The sequence below is a fragment of the Nanorana parkeri genome, unplaced genomic scaffold, assembly GCF_000935625.1.
Source record: "Nanorana parkeri isolate BGI_ZX_2015 unplaced genomic scaffold, ASM93562v1 scaffold2375, whole genome shotgun sequence".
In the NCBI taxonomy this organism is placed as follows: Eukaryota; Metazoa; Chordata; class Amphibia; order Anura; family Dicroglossidae; genus Nanorana; species Nanorana parkeri.
In genome coordinates, this window is record NW_017308643.1 from 123493 (window position 1) to 139382 (window position 15890).

General features: G+C 40.9%; 1 protein-coding gene across 1 annotated transcript in view; it reads left to right on the plus strand.

Annotated features, from left to right (window-relative positions):
- The window catches only part of LOC108801541 (placenta-specific protein 9-like), a 35389-nt gene that overhangs the window by 6967 nt on the left and 12532 nt on the right, over positions 1-15890 (plus strand). The gene's annotated exons all lie outside the window — the stretch shown is intronic.

Below are 15890 nucleotides of genomic sequence, written 5' to 3' on the forward strand. Positions count from 1 at the left end.
ATCACTGATAACACTAAACTGATGAGCGGTAAAAGCTTTTAAAGCGTCACCTATGGTCAATTTTGGGCATGGTAGTTTTTTTCGATTTCGCGGGTGCGCGCAATTTTAAAGCATGACATGTTTGGTGTCTATTTACCCGACGTGACCCAGTCTTTTATATTTTACCAAAAATATGGGTGATAAATGGGTGTGGTTACTGGGGGTGTGGTCACTAAAGGGTGTGGCCACTGAGGGGTGTGGTCACTGAGGGGCGCTGTAAAGCTTTCTCGCACAGGGCGCCTAAAGACCTAAGGCCGGGCCTGCAGAAAAATAACTGCCAGCAGGCCTAAAATAGAAAGAAACATGGGAAAACCCCAACTAAGATAGCAGCCTGTAGCACCTTACAGACAAAACTCACATCAGCAGTCACAAATATCCACCTGGTAGAACATACATAATAAACAGAAGACCAGGTGGTTGCCTTACAAATCTGTAACGCAGATGCCTAGTGCCTAAAAGCCCAAGAGGTACTGACCGATCCAATAAAGTAAACCAATACAGGGAAAAAGCAGAGTCTTACCCCTAACAGAGTAAGCATGTAAGATGACCTATCTAATCCACCAAGAAAAGGCAGAACGAGATCCAGGGAGCCCCAAGCAAGGCTCTTTAGCAAGGACAAAGAAAATCTGATTGACAGAAGCAAGCTGTAACCAAAACATAGACTCAGATAGCCATAACCAATTCCAAACAGTGGAGAGCCATCTCCTTGAGGTGTTTCGGAGTAGGACAAAAAAGGAAGGCACAACAATATCCTCATTCATATAGGAGGACCCCACCTTATGGGAAAGGGATCCTTTGGTCTGAGAACAGTATCCTTGTGAAGAACATGAAACAGGACCTTGCATGAAAGAGCAGCCAGCTCCAAAACTCTCCCAGCAATGATGATGGTGACAATGAAAACAACCTTGCATGTAAGGTTGAGGTCCCACGTTGATACTGGAGGACGCCTAGCAGGAGCCATGTGAGCAAGTCCCTGAACATAAACCTTGAACATAAACCAAGGAATATGAGGCCAAGGGCTGCCGGAAAGGATAGTTAATATGAATATATGTCCCTTGAGTATACTCAGGGCATACTATTTCTCCAGTCCAGATTGGAGAAAGGCGAACACTCCTCCCACAGAGCGTGTGCGCTATATCCAGCAACTGACAGGTTATGCAAAAAGTCTTCAACAGGAAGGGGTGGGTCAAATTTAGTGTGTGGGGGGCTGCCTGGGTTTCGTCTTGCCTAGGGCAGCCCGAACCTAAAATACACCCCTGCATACCGTTTCCCCGAAAATAAGACCTAGCCCCGAAATTAAGACCTAGTACCAATTTTGGGAATTGATAAAAATATAAGACCTACCCCAAAAATAAGACCTAGTTGTGACCATTCCCAGGGCCGATGGTGGCATAAGGGGGAACTTGAAGAGAGAATCAACGCTAGAGGAAGCGAGGCGGCAGCGCAGGGAGCAGAGCCGCATAAGCCGATTGCCAATTGCTCTTGGAAACCCTTTTCTTAACTTTACCATTTTTGGTTATTTCCTTTGGATTTGCATTAACTTTGGATTGTTATACACTAAAAAAAAAATAAAATAAGACCAACCCCGAAAATAAGACCTAGTGTGTTTTTTTGAGCCATAATAAGACAGTGTCTTATTTTCGGGGAAACACGGGTATATAACATAGGATGTGAAAGAAATTAGGAGGTGATAAAACACTGTAATATCTGCAAACTGGGTCCTCCATTTACACGCTGTATAGACTGTCAACGATAACAATCCTTAGTCATGAGTCTCCTCATCTACAGTAACCCCAATCTGCCACATTAAACATGCATCAGCCGCCGGCACAGAACTTTCTCCTTGTTGTAACTCCTTGTTGTTTAAAATTCTAGTCTTGAGTATAATAAGTGGGAGCTCTGTCTGTGTGGTCTGCTCTATTCCTTTCAGCCTGTTTACAGCTGACAGCTTGTGTTTCCAATTGGACTGCATTATGTGAAGGACACAGGCCTTGGGGCTTGCATACTTTTTGGGGGGTCCATGACTTGAACACATTGATGCCTTTACATCCACCATGACAGTCAGTTTCAGAAGGAGAGTTTAACAATGGCAGCTTTCAAATTTTAACCTCATATGCAAAGCCTCTATGCAGCCTGCTGCCCAGAACACACATTTATCCTGCCCCACACCCACCCCCCTCTAACTTATTGCTGCCATTAAAGAAAAAAACGACCTAACTGCCCTTTTTACTTACCTAAACCCACAGTCACGTGACACTCCAGTCCCGAATCCTTGCTCTTCTTCTGTGTACAGGAGATGGATCCTACTTCAGATGTCTATGTAACTGCCACACAGGCAGTGGCATGAGCACTTCCTATTGGCTCAAAAGGAACACATTTAATAGGGGCTGAGGTTCTGGGCTCACTGAAATCAGCAAGATGCAGGAAAGATTGCAAATAAGCTTTGTGGCACTGGTATTGCTGCTGCCAATTACAATTCTAGCCCTCAAGGAGATCTTTATATAAAATCATATAGTAATCAATTTGGTTACAGTATCTTTTGAGTCCAATCAAATCCTTATCCTATTCTAAGTCCTGATTAAGGGAGAATGGTGGTGAAACACATTGACTGTTTTTGTTTGATCGAATTGTAAACAATTAAAAGGCACATTTGGGCTCTTTCACCTTTTGGTTTGGCACCCTTTATTTCTGAAAATTGACTTCCTTTTGGCTAGATAGATTCCTTAAAAAAAAAAATTCCTGTTAGAACAAGCTGGACCATTTATAGTGTGTTTTGCCTTCCTTTTGGATCAGCTACTGGTTTAGGATTTGGAGGATATAATGAGGGGAATTTATCAAAACCGGAGCGGACAAAATCTGGAGCAGCTGTGCACGGCAGCCAATCAGCTTCTCTATTTCATCTTCAAATCTTGACTGAACAACTGAAGAGAGAAGCTGATTGGTTGCCCTGGGCATCTGCTCCAGATTTTGTCTGCTCCCATTTTGATAAATTCCCCTTAATGTGTTTTTACATTATTTATTTTGCCTTTTGGTTGAACTCAATTGTATATGTTTTTTTTTTTTTATGTACTATGTAAGCTGATTTTAGACAACTCCTATGCTTTTTATGTAGTAAGTAGTTTCAATGCCAACAAATGGTTAAATTAGACAGGAACCCGGCTGCGTTGTGTCATTGCTGTATTTGAATACTATTTTCATATTAGCCTGATTTTAAACATGCCTCTTTATGAGGTGAAAATTGAGACCTCTCTCTTGTGAGCTGTAGTATTCCAGATGTCCACAAGTCACAACCACATTTCCGGGAGTTAAGGCATCTTCTTTATCCTGCTGATTTTATAAATTGAGAGGCAGTGTGCATGGCGAAACTGAGCCATGAGATTTCGGAATAACTGCTTGTAAAAATGGTTAAGGCCACAAGTAAATTTAAGGGGTAACCACTCAGTGAACGTGTATTGTATCTGATAATGTAGGCATTGCTTCATATAGACTCACCCTTGTGTCTTGTTGCTTGTGTTTAAAATCTAAAAGCAAGGGGGGTCTTGTTCACAGAATTTCTGACTAACTCTTCCAGGGTTCAGAGCTTTGTCATACCAGGGCTTATTTGATAGAATCCTTACATGATCTCCCCATTTGTGAGGGTTTCCTCCTTCAATTGCATAACATGATAAGGTTAAGTGGACCTATAACTAAAAAGTCTTATAGAGCAGTATTTCACAACCTTTTTTCAGTCATGGAAAATCTCGAGACACCCCAGTCTAACATGTAAAAAAAAAAAAATATCCTAGATAGGGTATAGTCTGGATTTTAAGTGGTGACCCCACACAAAAACAAGAAAAGGGCTGTTCCCCCTTTGCATCGAGTCCCCTCCTTTTACATCAGAAGTCCCCTCTTTTTACATCCCATTACTCCCTTCACATCAGGGCCACCCTTTTTATATCAGGAGCCCCTTTCACATCGGAGTTCCCCCTTTCATATTAGGAGTCTCTTCCCTTTCATATCATAGTCCCCCCTCACATTAGGTGCCCCTTTCACATCAGAGTTTCCCCCCATTTAACATCAGAAGCCCCCCTTCACATCAGGAGCCCCTCCTTTCACATGCGGGTCCTCAGTCGCCCCCCACCTCCTTGCTGGTATACGTAATATCTAATAAGGTTAATTGTGACTAACCAGTAGCCTAGAAAATCTGCCCTTTGTCTAGAATTCCTCTTGAGAAGTTGGAGTGCACCTCCTGAGAGGTTACATCGCCTAGGCACTGCTGTTCTGTGGCCTCATAGCTGGATACCAACAATGTATAATCAGCCAATGCTGATTCCACTTCTTAATGACCTGTTATTCTCATAATAATTGGAGTTTCTTTCTGAGCACTGTAGTAAAATTTGTCTGTTATTTCTGTGTTGTCATCATTATTCTTTATCACCGCACCCTCTATTATTCATCAGTTCATCAGATCTTTAGTTATCAGGGGAGTGGATCTTTACATGAGAAAGCAATACTCCACTCCTCTGCCAAGATGACTGTCTCCACAAAGACTCTTAGCTTTTCTGATATACTGATGATGACTTGTCTTTTGTCCTATGCTTGACTGTCTTTCGGCATAAATTCCACAGTATAGGTCATCTTTAACTGACTTTAGATCACACTGACCTTTATGTGCATATTGTTGTAGGGACAGTCACAGTAGAGTAAGTCTCACAGGGCAGGGACTGATATGCTGGATCCAATTACCCTATATAGCATGGTGGAATATGTCCATGGTATATTAAGAAACACATTTAGCAATTTCCAATCATAGGGCAACCTTTGGTAATTCTAAGCTTCTAAAAACAAGAGGAAAATTAAAATTGTTTAAAATGAACAGTAGCAGTAACAATGTAAATGTAAGGGGTTAATGGTATATTGTTAATCTGCCTTCACCTGTTTCCTGTGTGGTCTGCCCTCTCTGTGATTGATACATTTTCCAGGTAAAGAGAGATCATATCACCAGGTATTGCATGGTGTGGTGTAGTTCCTTTAGAAGGAAGAAAGGTTGAGCGTGCAGATGGTTGGGACCATTAGGAAAGCAGTAGAGCCCAGAAAACCTGAGGAGTTATCCACATGTTTTTGCAATGGGAACAGGATGTTTTCCACCAGTCAAGGCCCAGAGAGAGAGAGAACGAGAGTGAGAGTTGGGTGATCTGCTGATCCCATGGAAAAGGCTTGGACAAACCCATGTCCTAGTGCTGTTCTGTCCATGGCAAGCTGGAGAAGAACTAGTGGAGGACTAATGAATGTGAGACCTAGTGAAATCCTAATTATGGCGAATGAAAGCACATAGTATGCACCAAGAGGAATGTGTGGCTCAAGAGTTTGTGAGACCCAGTTGGGGACCTTCAGCAAGAGAGGTACTTGTGGAGAAGCATCAATTCCCTACTGCAGCATAGTTGCCACGAGAGAAGGTTCTCCCTCTACTGTATGGCCATAATCTTCAGACCACAGGTAATATGTGCAAACCATTGTTATAAACAATTACAGAAGGATGCAATTATACATCTTTTACAAGCTGTTATTGCTATAAAATAAAGTTAATAAATAAAATTATATTTTTCAATATAAGCTAAACAGATTTTTTACTACATTTTCTTTAATAATGTTCCTTCTGTGGACCCTTAGAGGTCCTGGGTCTAAATAAAAGAAAATCAGCTGAAATGCTGAAACTTCGTCGTTGTTTCATGTTGGCTGCATTTCTGTAACTACACCCTGTCATCATGTGCTAGAAACAAACCATTAGTAATGGAATACATGTGCTGCTTACCTTATGCAAATGTGAATATTATTTTTTCGATCAGTGTTCACTTTTCACTAAGCTCTACAATTAGAGAAATAGATGCAAAATACTTCTCTACTGCACATAAATGACCTCCGCATGTGAGTGGTAAATGTTTGGCTTTTTCTCAAATGGTAGCATTGTCTATATGAACAGGGCCGGCCTTAGGTCTTTAGGCGCCCTGTGCGAGAAAGCTTTACAGAAAAAATAAATGTGCTCACAATACTTGTCAAAGTCCCTCTCTGCTGGTCCAACTCAGCTTTGCGAGAGAATGCAGTCTGGTCCAAGATTTTAATAGGAAATTGCTGTACCATGGTGTTTTCAATGTGTTGTGGGCAATAAAGATTTGAATAAGGACAGCTCAAGTAGCATTATTTATTTTACATGTAGACTCCCTAACAAAAGTAAGTGCGCATCATGAAAATTGTTTGCTTTTTAAAAAACAATGCATACATTTGCATTTAAACAGGCATACATAATTGAATTTTATTCAAATAGTGTCTACAGGGTCTATTAGGGTGATATACTTGAATAAAAACACCAGAAAGGCCTTTTCAATCTTTCAATTAAAATATCAATAGATGTAATGGTGTAGTGTAAAAAAAACATATATACCAACCATTTGTGTTTTCTGCAGGACTGTCCTACACTTTTAATTAAATCCAGGGGTCTCACAGACCCACCCCATGCCCCGGTGCTTGATACTGGAACACTTATTCCAGCATCCAGTGCCTGTAAAAGGCCAGTGTTCTGCAAGATGTTCCATTCTATCATAGTTACATAGTTAGTCAGGTTGAAAAAAGTCCATCGAGTTCAACCTATATCCATCGAGTTCAACCTATAGATAGATAGAATAAATCTGCCATTTATTTAGAACATTCCCAATCTGTAATGGATTATTTTATCACATGATGCATACTTCTTTTCAGTGGTTTAAATCTGTGTGTTTTAATACTTTGACTGCATGGGATTGTGTAAGCATGGCCACTGGGAATTTATAGTTTAGCTCACACAGACGAACAGTGTATATTTAGATGTTCTGCCTAGAAATATACAGTCTGTACCCCCAGCAGAGCAATGATGCCGTAAAAGACACAAAGTGCTGAGAAATGAGCTCCAGACAAGTCAACCTCCCGCTGAAGCTGTGCATGCAAGACTTATTGCTCTAGCCTGTTCCTCCATACTGTCTATACACAGTTAGGGGATCTGTGCATGGAATGTGAAAATGAGCTAAAAATCAACAAACAGAAAATCAGGGCGTATAAAACCAGAGCTGTTCATCCATTTTTACTACAAAAAAGTCTATAAAATGGATGTAAACTTTTTTTACTCTGTAGATAATTTTCTCTATATTTCATTAAAAACAGAAAAGTAGAAAAATTAGAAATATTAGCCAAAAAAAATCACCAAACATTGCATGAAAATACAGCAGAATGGGTATAAAAGGAAATAGGTGTGCCTGCATGTAGTGAGTTAGTACTTTACAAAAAGGGTGCCAAAGAAGGATGCCACACTACAGTTTTTATTTGGTAGAGAAATCCATCCAAGAAACTGGAGAATACAATAAGACACTAAGGTTGTAAGGTTCCACCTTCAAAATGGCAAGGCAAATGAACAACAACTGAAAATGCAGTCTAAATGTCTTCTTTTCTTACATAATGGGACCAGACAAAGTGATAGCATAACTACATGGGTACTAGCAGAGGCCACCACCCGACACCTCCTGTCTACATATATTATTTTTCACCTGCTGATCCTGCCAGTCATACACTTTGTGTCCTAGGGTGACCATGCTCACTCTCTGTACTGTATATATGAAGGAAAAGCATTGTCACCCTAGAGCAGGAAGTGTTTTAGGACTACAAAATACTTCCCCCTTCCCTTATCTCCATACCATGGGGATGTTCTGTATACAAAGAGCATTGGGAACAATGCTTACTAATAATAAAAGAGTACAGGAAGTTCATTCACAGGAACAGCTCACTAATTTTTTTTGCAGGATCAACAGGTATTTTTTTCACTTCTCAAACAGACATAACAAAATTCTTTCAATCATATATTTAACAGGCCAAAGGGAAGCAAATAAGAGAAGTTAATTGTTTGGGTTTACATACACTTTAACACCACTGCATGCAGTCAAAGTAATTCTAGAGAATTTTGTTCATTCACGTAGTAGACGAGAAAAACTTGGCCCTCCTCCTCCTTTCAATTTCCTCATCACTACCGTAAAATATTAGCGTTGATTTAGACCCCACCAACCATTAGAAACTCAAACGAATGTTCTGATAACAAGGATTGCCTAAAGGTGTACTGGTGTATGGCCAGCTCAAGAGAGATTTTATATAATTCCATTGGGTGGACTGACCATTACATATACAGTATTATACATTCCATTTTCATACTATAAAAAAAAATCTACTCATTGTCTGAGGGGGGAAGTAAGATGTTAAAACTCAAGTACTTTACATAGTTACATAGTTGTTGAGGTTGAATAAAGTCAAAGGTCCATACTTTAGATCTCTCATTATTAACAATTCTACCTCATTTTTAAACGGAACCATGAAGCACCTGAGGCTGTATACGATTAATTCTGACCACCTGTAAGATTTCATCTGTTCTTGAACAAAGCAGAATGACGTCTATGGGAAATAGAGCTTGGTAACAGCTGGAGTGCTGAAATATGCTGCACCCTGTCCTGAGCTCTTTATAATATTATATTATATATTATAATATGTTACTCAGGCAATTTAGACAGACCACATCATGCTATTCCAGTGCTAATGGGAGTGAACAGCTGGAAGGAAAATAAACATTTATATAACGAGCACTTATTGGCCCAGTTTTCACCTTCTGATATAATCATAAACCTCAGTTAGCTGGGACATTAAAATAATAGTTAATACACAGAGCACTAGAAAATAACATACTGGACCCATCACTTGACAGTAAAAAAAGTTTTTATAGCGCGGCTGGCCAGCTGGAAATTATGTGATAGGATAAACTTAAGAAGACAAGGGCAGATTATACAAACGCTCTGGGGCCTACCCATGGTGCATTGAAATACTGTAGATACTGTACAAAACTTGAGAAGTCATGCCAAAAAATAATTTGTATTACTGAGTTACAGCTGGACAGTACATTCTTACTCTTTGTATATTGTCTTTCATACTATGCAAAAATTTGCTTAGTTGGACTGAAAGACCCCTTAAATCATAAATAAATGGGAGCCTTGAATGCAGGAGGATAAGTGGTCCCTAAGACTCCTTCCATGGTAAAGGATGTGGCAAAAAGGTCACCATTCACTGAGCCACATCTGGGTTGTGGGAATCATGATGTTTATTAAGAGGGTGCAAGGAAACTGGACTTCAGACCTGAAGATTTTCCAGTCAGTTTCTACAGCGCTAAGAGTAGCTATGGGGGGTTTCTTACAAATGGCCACAATAGATCACCATTTAGAACTGAAAAGCTTCTCTATAGATTTGCAGCTCATATCACAGACAGCAAGGTCTGTTTATAAACAGAAACTAAGAAATGGACAAAGTGCCTTGTCCTAGTGAAGTATTTCTCACTCAAGTTCTTTCAGTGGTGATGCAGGCTTCTTGGTTACTTTTGACTTTGCATTTGTATTGGTCTGTGCAAATGAGAAAACATTCTTAAAGTAGCACTAAATACAAACTTTTATTTTAGTTTTGTATAGAGTGGATATAAATTAGAAAACCTGTCAGGACTTCATTGCGGTCTGTGACGTCCATTGGGGAGATTCACCTTCTCTATTTGTCCTGGTGACTGTTGTTACCGGAGGTGAAAGTGAAAGAAAAGCCCACATTTTGGGTTGTCACCAGAACAGCATTGTGAAGAAATCTTCCAATGGGGGCACTAGATCTGGTGACCCTATTGACCACCAGGATCACTGTCCTTTTTGAGGAATTTCCTCTGACTTCTTGTTGCAGTTATGGGAGACGTGATGGAAAATCTCCTCAATGGGACACAGGTGGAAATTAGCTAGCAGGGGTTATAGCCCTCCCTTATTCTATCCAAAACTTACAAAACGTTTTTGGCTTTCGTTCTTCTTTAAGCCTGTATGGATTTATTACCAGACGGGCTCCGACGAAGGAGGTGTGGCTGCAGAAACACATTAGCCATAACACACATGTTGCGGGCTGGAGTTGGTGTTGAGAGGTAAATGTGAGAGGTGTAAGCAATAGGTTTAAAATGTGCCTGATTTAACCCTTTATTGGGTTTATCTGGCCAGCCTTTAAATAGTTCCTGTTTTTACGTCCTCTGTGTTTTTGATTAGTTGGATGCCTATCTTAAACTTGTGGTTTTTATACAGATGTTTTGTTAATTAAGTACTTACAGTTTATATGAATGACACAAATTTCACGAGTGTGGTTGTTATTTATCTCGATGTTTGGTTCCAATGCTGTTGATTCCAAAAAATGCCTAGTCTTCTAACATAACTTGCACCAGGGTAGTTATTTTTTGAGGCAAGGCCCTACCTTTGGGATAAGGATGGGACATTGCTTTGTGCATTTGCTTCTCAGCAGTCATTTGGTGTGCCAGTAGCATCTATGCAGCAAACAACTTAATACAAACATTCATTATATAGAATTTAACTTTCACAATTCCTGCAGTTTTGGTCCAAAGAGTAGCAAAATTGTCTTGGATAAGTGTACATTATGAATAATTCTGCATAATTTTGCAATCTGCAATAACGGCAACAATATTTCCTATTAATGCAGTAAACCATTAATTTAGAGGCTGAAAAAAGTTGGCCCAACACTAATCCCTGTGGTAAACCACTAATATGGTAGCCCATTTGGAATAGGTTCTGTTCTGCATTATCCAGTCCTTAACTCGTTTACAAACATTTTCCCAGGTCAATGCCTCACCAGAAGACCCTGTCACATTGCCCATCACACATCTACTTTAATGGGAAAACTGTTGTTTTTTTTTCAGACTACACATTTTTAACTACTTGTTTTACTGTAACGTTGATTTGAAAGTAATTTTTTATGTGACAAATTTCTCACACAAGTCCTGGAATCAGTCAGCTGAACACAGATGATGTCACTTGTAGAAAAAAAAAAACTTTATTCAGACTTAGCATGCCTTCCTTCATACTTTAAAGTGACCCTTTACACTCAAAAATCTAATTCTGCCAATACATCCCTCAATGTATGATGATTAATAATAACATAGACATGTCAGGTGTAAAATGCTGTGATTTTGAAATTCAATTGCAGAGCATTCACTTCCTGCTTTGAAAGGGCAAAATGACTTCAGTTTGCCAAAGCAATGCACACTGGGATTGCCTTGTCATCAGCAGAGCATTGCTGGGAAATCTCATCTGTAATCTCATGAGATCTCAGGGAAAGGCATTTTCCTCCCCTGAGATGATGTGCATGGTCACATGTCCTAGTCACATGTGCCAGAAATCCAGAAAGTAAATGGAGAGCTAGTAATCTGCCCTTAGTAAACATGACTACTGTCAGAAGACTGGGGAAGAAAAAAGAAATAAGGTTATGCAAAGAATACAAAGACGGCAATTATCTAGAAGTCTGTGTTTGTAGATTGTCATTACTAAACATTTCTAAAGGTGTGTTTCTTGTTATTTTAAAGATATGGTTAAAGGTCCACTTTAATAATTGAAATACTTTATTTTTTTATTATAAGTATTTATAAAGTGCTGACAATTTACATAGTTGTACATCAGTCTCTGACCTCAAGGAGCTTACAAATCTATGGTCCCTATCTCACATACATGCAGGGCCAATTTAGATGGGAGCCAATTAACCAGAGTACGCAGAAAAGGACCATGCAAGCACAGGGAGAAGATGCATATTCCTTGCAGCTAGTGTCCTAGACAGGGTTTGAACCAGAGACCCCCAGTGCTGCAAGGCAGAAGTGCTCCATTTATTCATCTATTTATACATTCTGCATGCTCATTTCGATTCATTCTAATTGCTCCCCCCCCCCTTTCCCTTGCCTCCTTTCCCCCCTGCCTTTTCCCTCACCTCCTTTTTCCTCACCTCCTTTTTCCCTCACCTCCTTTTACATTACCCCTGAGTAAATCTGACCCATAGGGTGAGAAAGGAATAGTATACCTCAAGCACTATGCAGAATTCAAAAGCAGAAGCACAGCCTGTATAAATAACTAGCAAATGTGACTCTGTACTTTACATATATAATCAGTGGCGTAACAATCGCCATAGCGACCCAGGCGGCCGCTATGGGGCCCGGGCACAGGGGGGCTCAGCCAGGGCATCCCTCTGATGCCGCCTGGGTCGCTATGGCATGTAAGGGTGCTGTGTCACCGACACAGCTCATTCCAAAACAGGCACTTCCCAAAGTACTCCCCCAGGTGATTAGAGGCCTCACCCCAAACTTAGTCAAAAAACTACACAATATACAACCTGGGTTGTGCAGGGGTTTTTTTGAGGGAACCGACACAGCTCAACAGGGGTGTTTCCCCTCACGGCCGCTGCGGAGCTGTGTCAGTGACAGCCAGCAGCTACGGCAGAAGAGGCCAGCGTTCGCAGTGAAGGAGGAGGTGGGGCCCACCTAAGAGCAACCCCGCCTCCTCTTATATCACTGGCCAGCGAGGAGGCGGACAGCGCTGACAGGTAAGAAGTGTGCAGCCCATCTGAGACCGTGCAGAGCCCACTATAGAGAGTCTATGGTGGGCTCTGCAGGGTCACTCTCAGTTGGGCTGTTTGGTATATCAGGTGGGCTCTGCAAGTGGCATAACTAGCAATCATGGGGCCCCATACAAAATTTTGCTATGGGGCCCTGTGATTTCTAGTTACGCCCCCGTATATAATTTCTGATTATAGAGAATTTTTTTTAATTATGCACATTAATAAGATTTACCTTAAAGCATACATCCATGCTTGCTGAGATGAGACAGAGGGACAACTTCCAGCACAATGTATATAGGCTCATATGGACTCACCCCTGCCATGCCCCCAGTTATACAGACCTATAAGAATGTATATGCCAAGAATGATTGGTTAAACCCAGAATTGTTTATTTCACTATTACTTTTCCTGTATATTGGCTTTTCAAAATGGCAAACAAGATAATTATTAGATAAGATGAAGGTTGTAGTGCGGAATATCACTTTTGGTAGTTAAATAGAACCTTTTCACAGCTTTCATGCACAGGGCTTTTATTTTTCATTTAGGTGGAACTGCTGTGGTCCAGTCTAGCGTTCTCTGTTAAAAGTAATTTGCTTGTAAACACCTCCAGCACACTATTGGATAAGGTACTGGGTATTCCTGACTACATTCCTAAACTCTTCTGTGTCTCCCCCAGAGGCACTGAGGAAGCTTGAATGTATTGATATCTTCCTCTACCACTTGCTTCACTAATATGTTGCATTGTGACCTGAAACCCTCATACTTCTTAGCATGCCTTCCACTGAGCCTTCTGTTCACTGCTCTTGGCTGTGCACCCTCCTCTTATGTAATTCTGGTGCCCTGCCATTCTTCTCAGTCCTCTTCTGGAACCCACCATATTTTGATTTGTTTGTGAAGGCCCTTCACATTATGAAGAAAAAACTGAACAGTAATATGCAGACTAGTGCAAATGAGTAAATTAAATGTGAGATTGTAGTCCATCACACGAGTGATTTATCTAAATAGTCAGTGCTTAGTGGAGGCCTCCATAAAATAAACTCAGGAGGGATTTCCAGAGATGAACATCCATACATGGCATGGAGGGGGCTGCTGTTCGATAACAGCTTGGGAGCCTTAGGCCCGGTTCCCACCTGGGCGTTTTTCAGCGCGTTCGTACTCGCGGAAAAATGCTCAAACAGGGAAATCCCAATACGCCTAGGTGTGAACCCAGCCTTAGGGTACATGTAAAACAAGAAAGAAAGAAGAACGGTGCCTTCTCATATAATATCGTTCATTGGTCCAAAATAAAAACAGAATGAAATAGTACTCACAAACGGTGTCTTTATCAAATTTCCAATATAGAACGGGCAAATAGAACCGGTATAGTATAGCAATCAACAACCAAAAAGTGGGCCAGAATCTTTATCTCGCTGTCGAATTTCTAGGGCAAAACCCTCTTCATCAGAACAATCTTGCCACTGTGAAGTCATTTTCGGTTTCGGCCTGACAAATTTTGCTGCGAGAGGTGTGTTACAGGGCCATTCATTTCAATGGCACCCCAAAGGTGCCTCCCACCCACAGTGTGATTGCCCCCACTGGAGCACGGTACCGCAGTGCCGAGCATTCCAGTGCAGTACGATTGCAAAAAATTGTGCATGCAGTTTTATTCTGAAGTAAACTTTTTTTGTAACAGTGTATTTGTGTATTTCATTTAAAAAAAAGGATGGAATAGATTCCATTTTTTTATCCGATTTAATTTAAAAAAATCGCCCAACTAATCCATGTATTTTACATCACTTCCGCATTCGGCTGTCAATCTTCGGCTACAGAAGCCGGAGAGAAGCTGGTGAAGCAGATGTCTGCTTCATCAGCTTCTTTGGGGGTCCCTAGGTGACATTAGTCAAGCAAAAAGAAGGGCAAACCCACTCATCAACTCATAACCAGCTTTCAAGCAAGGTGCACATGGAAGGGCTTTATACAGTACAACAGCAAAAAGTTTCCCAGCACACTCACCAGCCAGCATGCAAAAAATAAAACCTGTCTAACCGCTAAGGTTAAAAACAGAGGTTTTAGATACACGTCTTCTGCAGAATACAGGCACTCCCCGGGTTACAAACAAGATAGGGTCTATAGGTTTCTTCTTAAGTTGAATTTGTATGTAAATTGGAACAGATACATTTTTTAGGTGTAACTCAAGCCAAAACATTTTTTGTTTTGTTTTGGATAGCATAGGGAAGGGTTAAAGTTTGTTCTGCTGTGTGTGCCCCTGTTCAAAATATTTCACTTCACCTTCTGCCCCTGTGACAATTGGATTTTGAACACTTTGTCGTGGAAACAATGATTGGTGATAAAGCTTCAGTGGAGACTCCTACAGGAGTGAATTTCCCTTCCTAGGGGTAGATTTCCTCTCACTTCCTGTTGTCTCAAGGACATGAAGGGAGAGAGAATCTCTCTAATGAGGATACAGACAGCAGTACAAACCTCACAGTGACCCAGAAGAAGAGGTGGGCACCCCTCTTCTGCATGTCTAACAAGAGCCAACTTCCTGTAATGTACGTACAGTACCACAAACCAGACCCAAAAAGGCGGGCACTCCTCGTCGGCACGAGCGCGGTAGCATTTCAACTACCCCTGCTGTACAGTAATAGCCTCAGTTTGTAAGTAGGAGTTGTATGTAAGTCGGATGTATGTAACTCGGGGACTGCCTGTATGTGAAAGCCACACTGCCTCATCAAGGCACCTCTGTGGTGTGCGGTCCTAACTCTAGCCTATGAGAGTCTCCATCTTGGAGCATATGTAGCAAAATATAAAATTGGGTGCAGGTTCACCAGGAGGCAGCCCAACCCCCTTAAAGGCACAGGGACACACAAGGGACCATGCACATCACAACGGCATCTAAGACCCCCAGTGTGTCACTGCACCAAATCAGTCAAGCAAAACGAACAGCAAACGCACTCATCAACTCATAACCACCAAAAGAAAGCACTATCTGTCCCCAAAAAAATTACATAAAATATATTTCAGTACAGCGTCGCATGACAGAATAAATGTCAGTCAAAGTACCACAGCGCTGAATACTGAAATACGGCCTGGACATGACACCCCGGTCAGCAAGTGGTTAAGCTCATCGTATCCACATAATGTACATAATTGAGAAAAAAGTAAATACTCCCTTTAATGCTTAAGTTGTTTTGTTAGCAATAGAATAATCCCTTCCTGATGAACACTATACAGTACAAAGATTTTAGAAAACATATTTATAGAATAAATTCATGTATTGTTTTCCATGTATTTTCCCAAATTGATATGCGAAGGAGTATAAGGAAAGAGCTGCAGGGTCTGCATGCCTTTAGGTGAAGATGAGCCTCTCAGCTGTATCTCAGTAAACAGGAAACCTCTAATGCAGGTGATGGCTGTAATTTGAGATC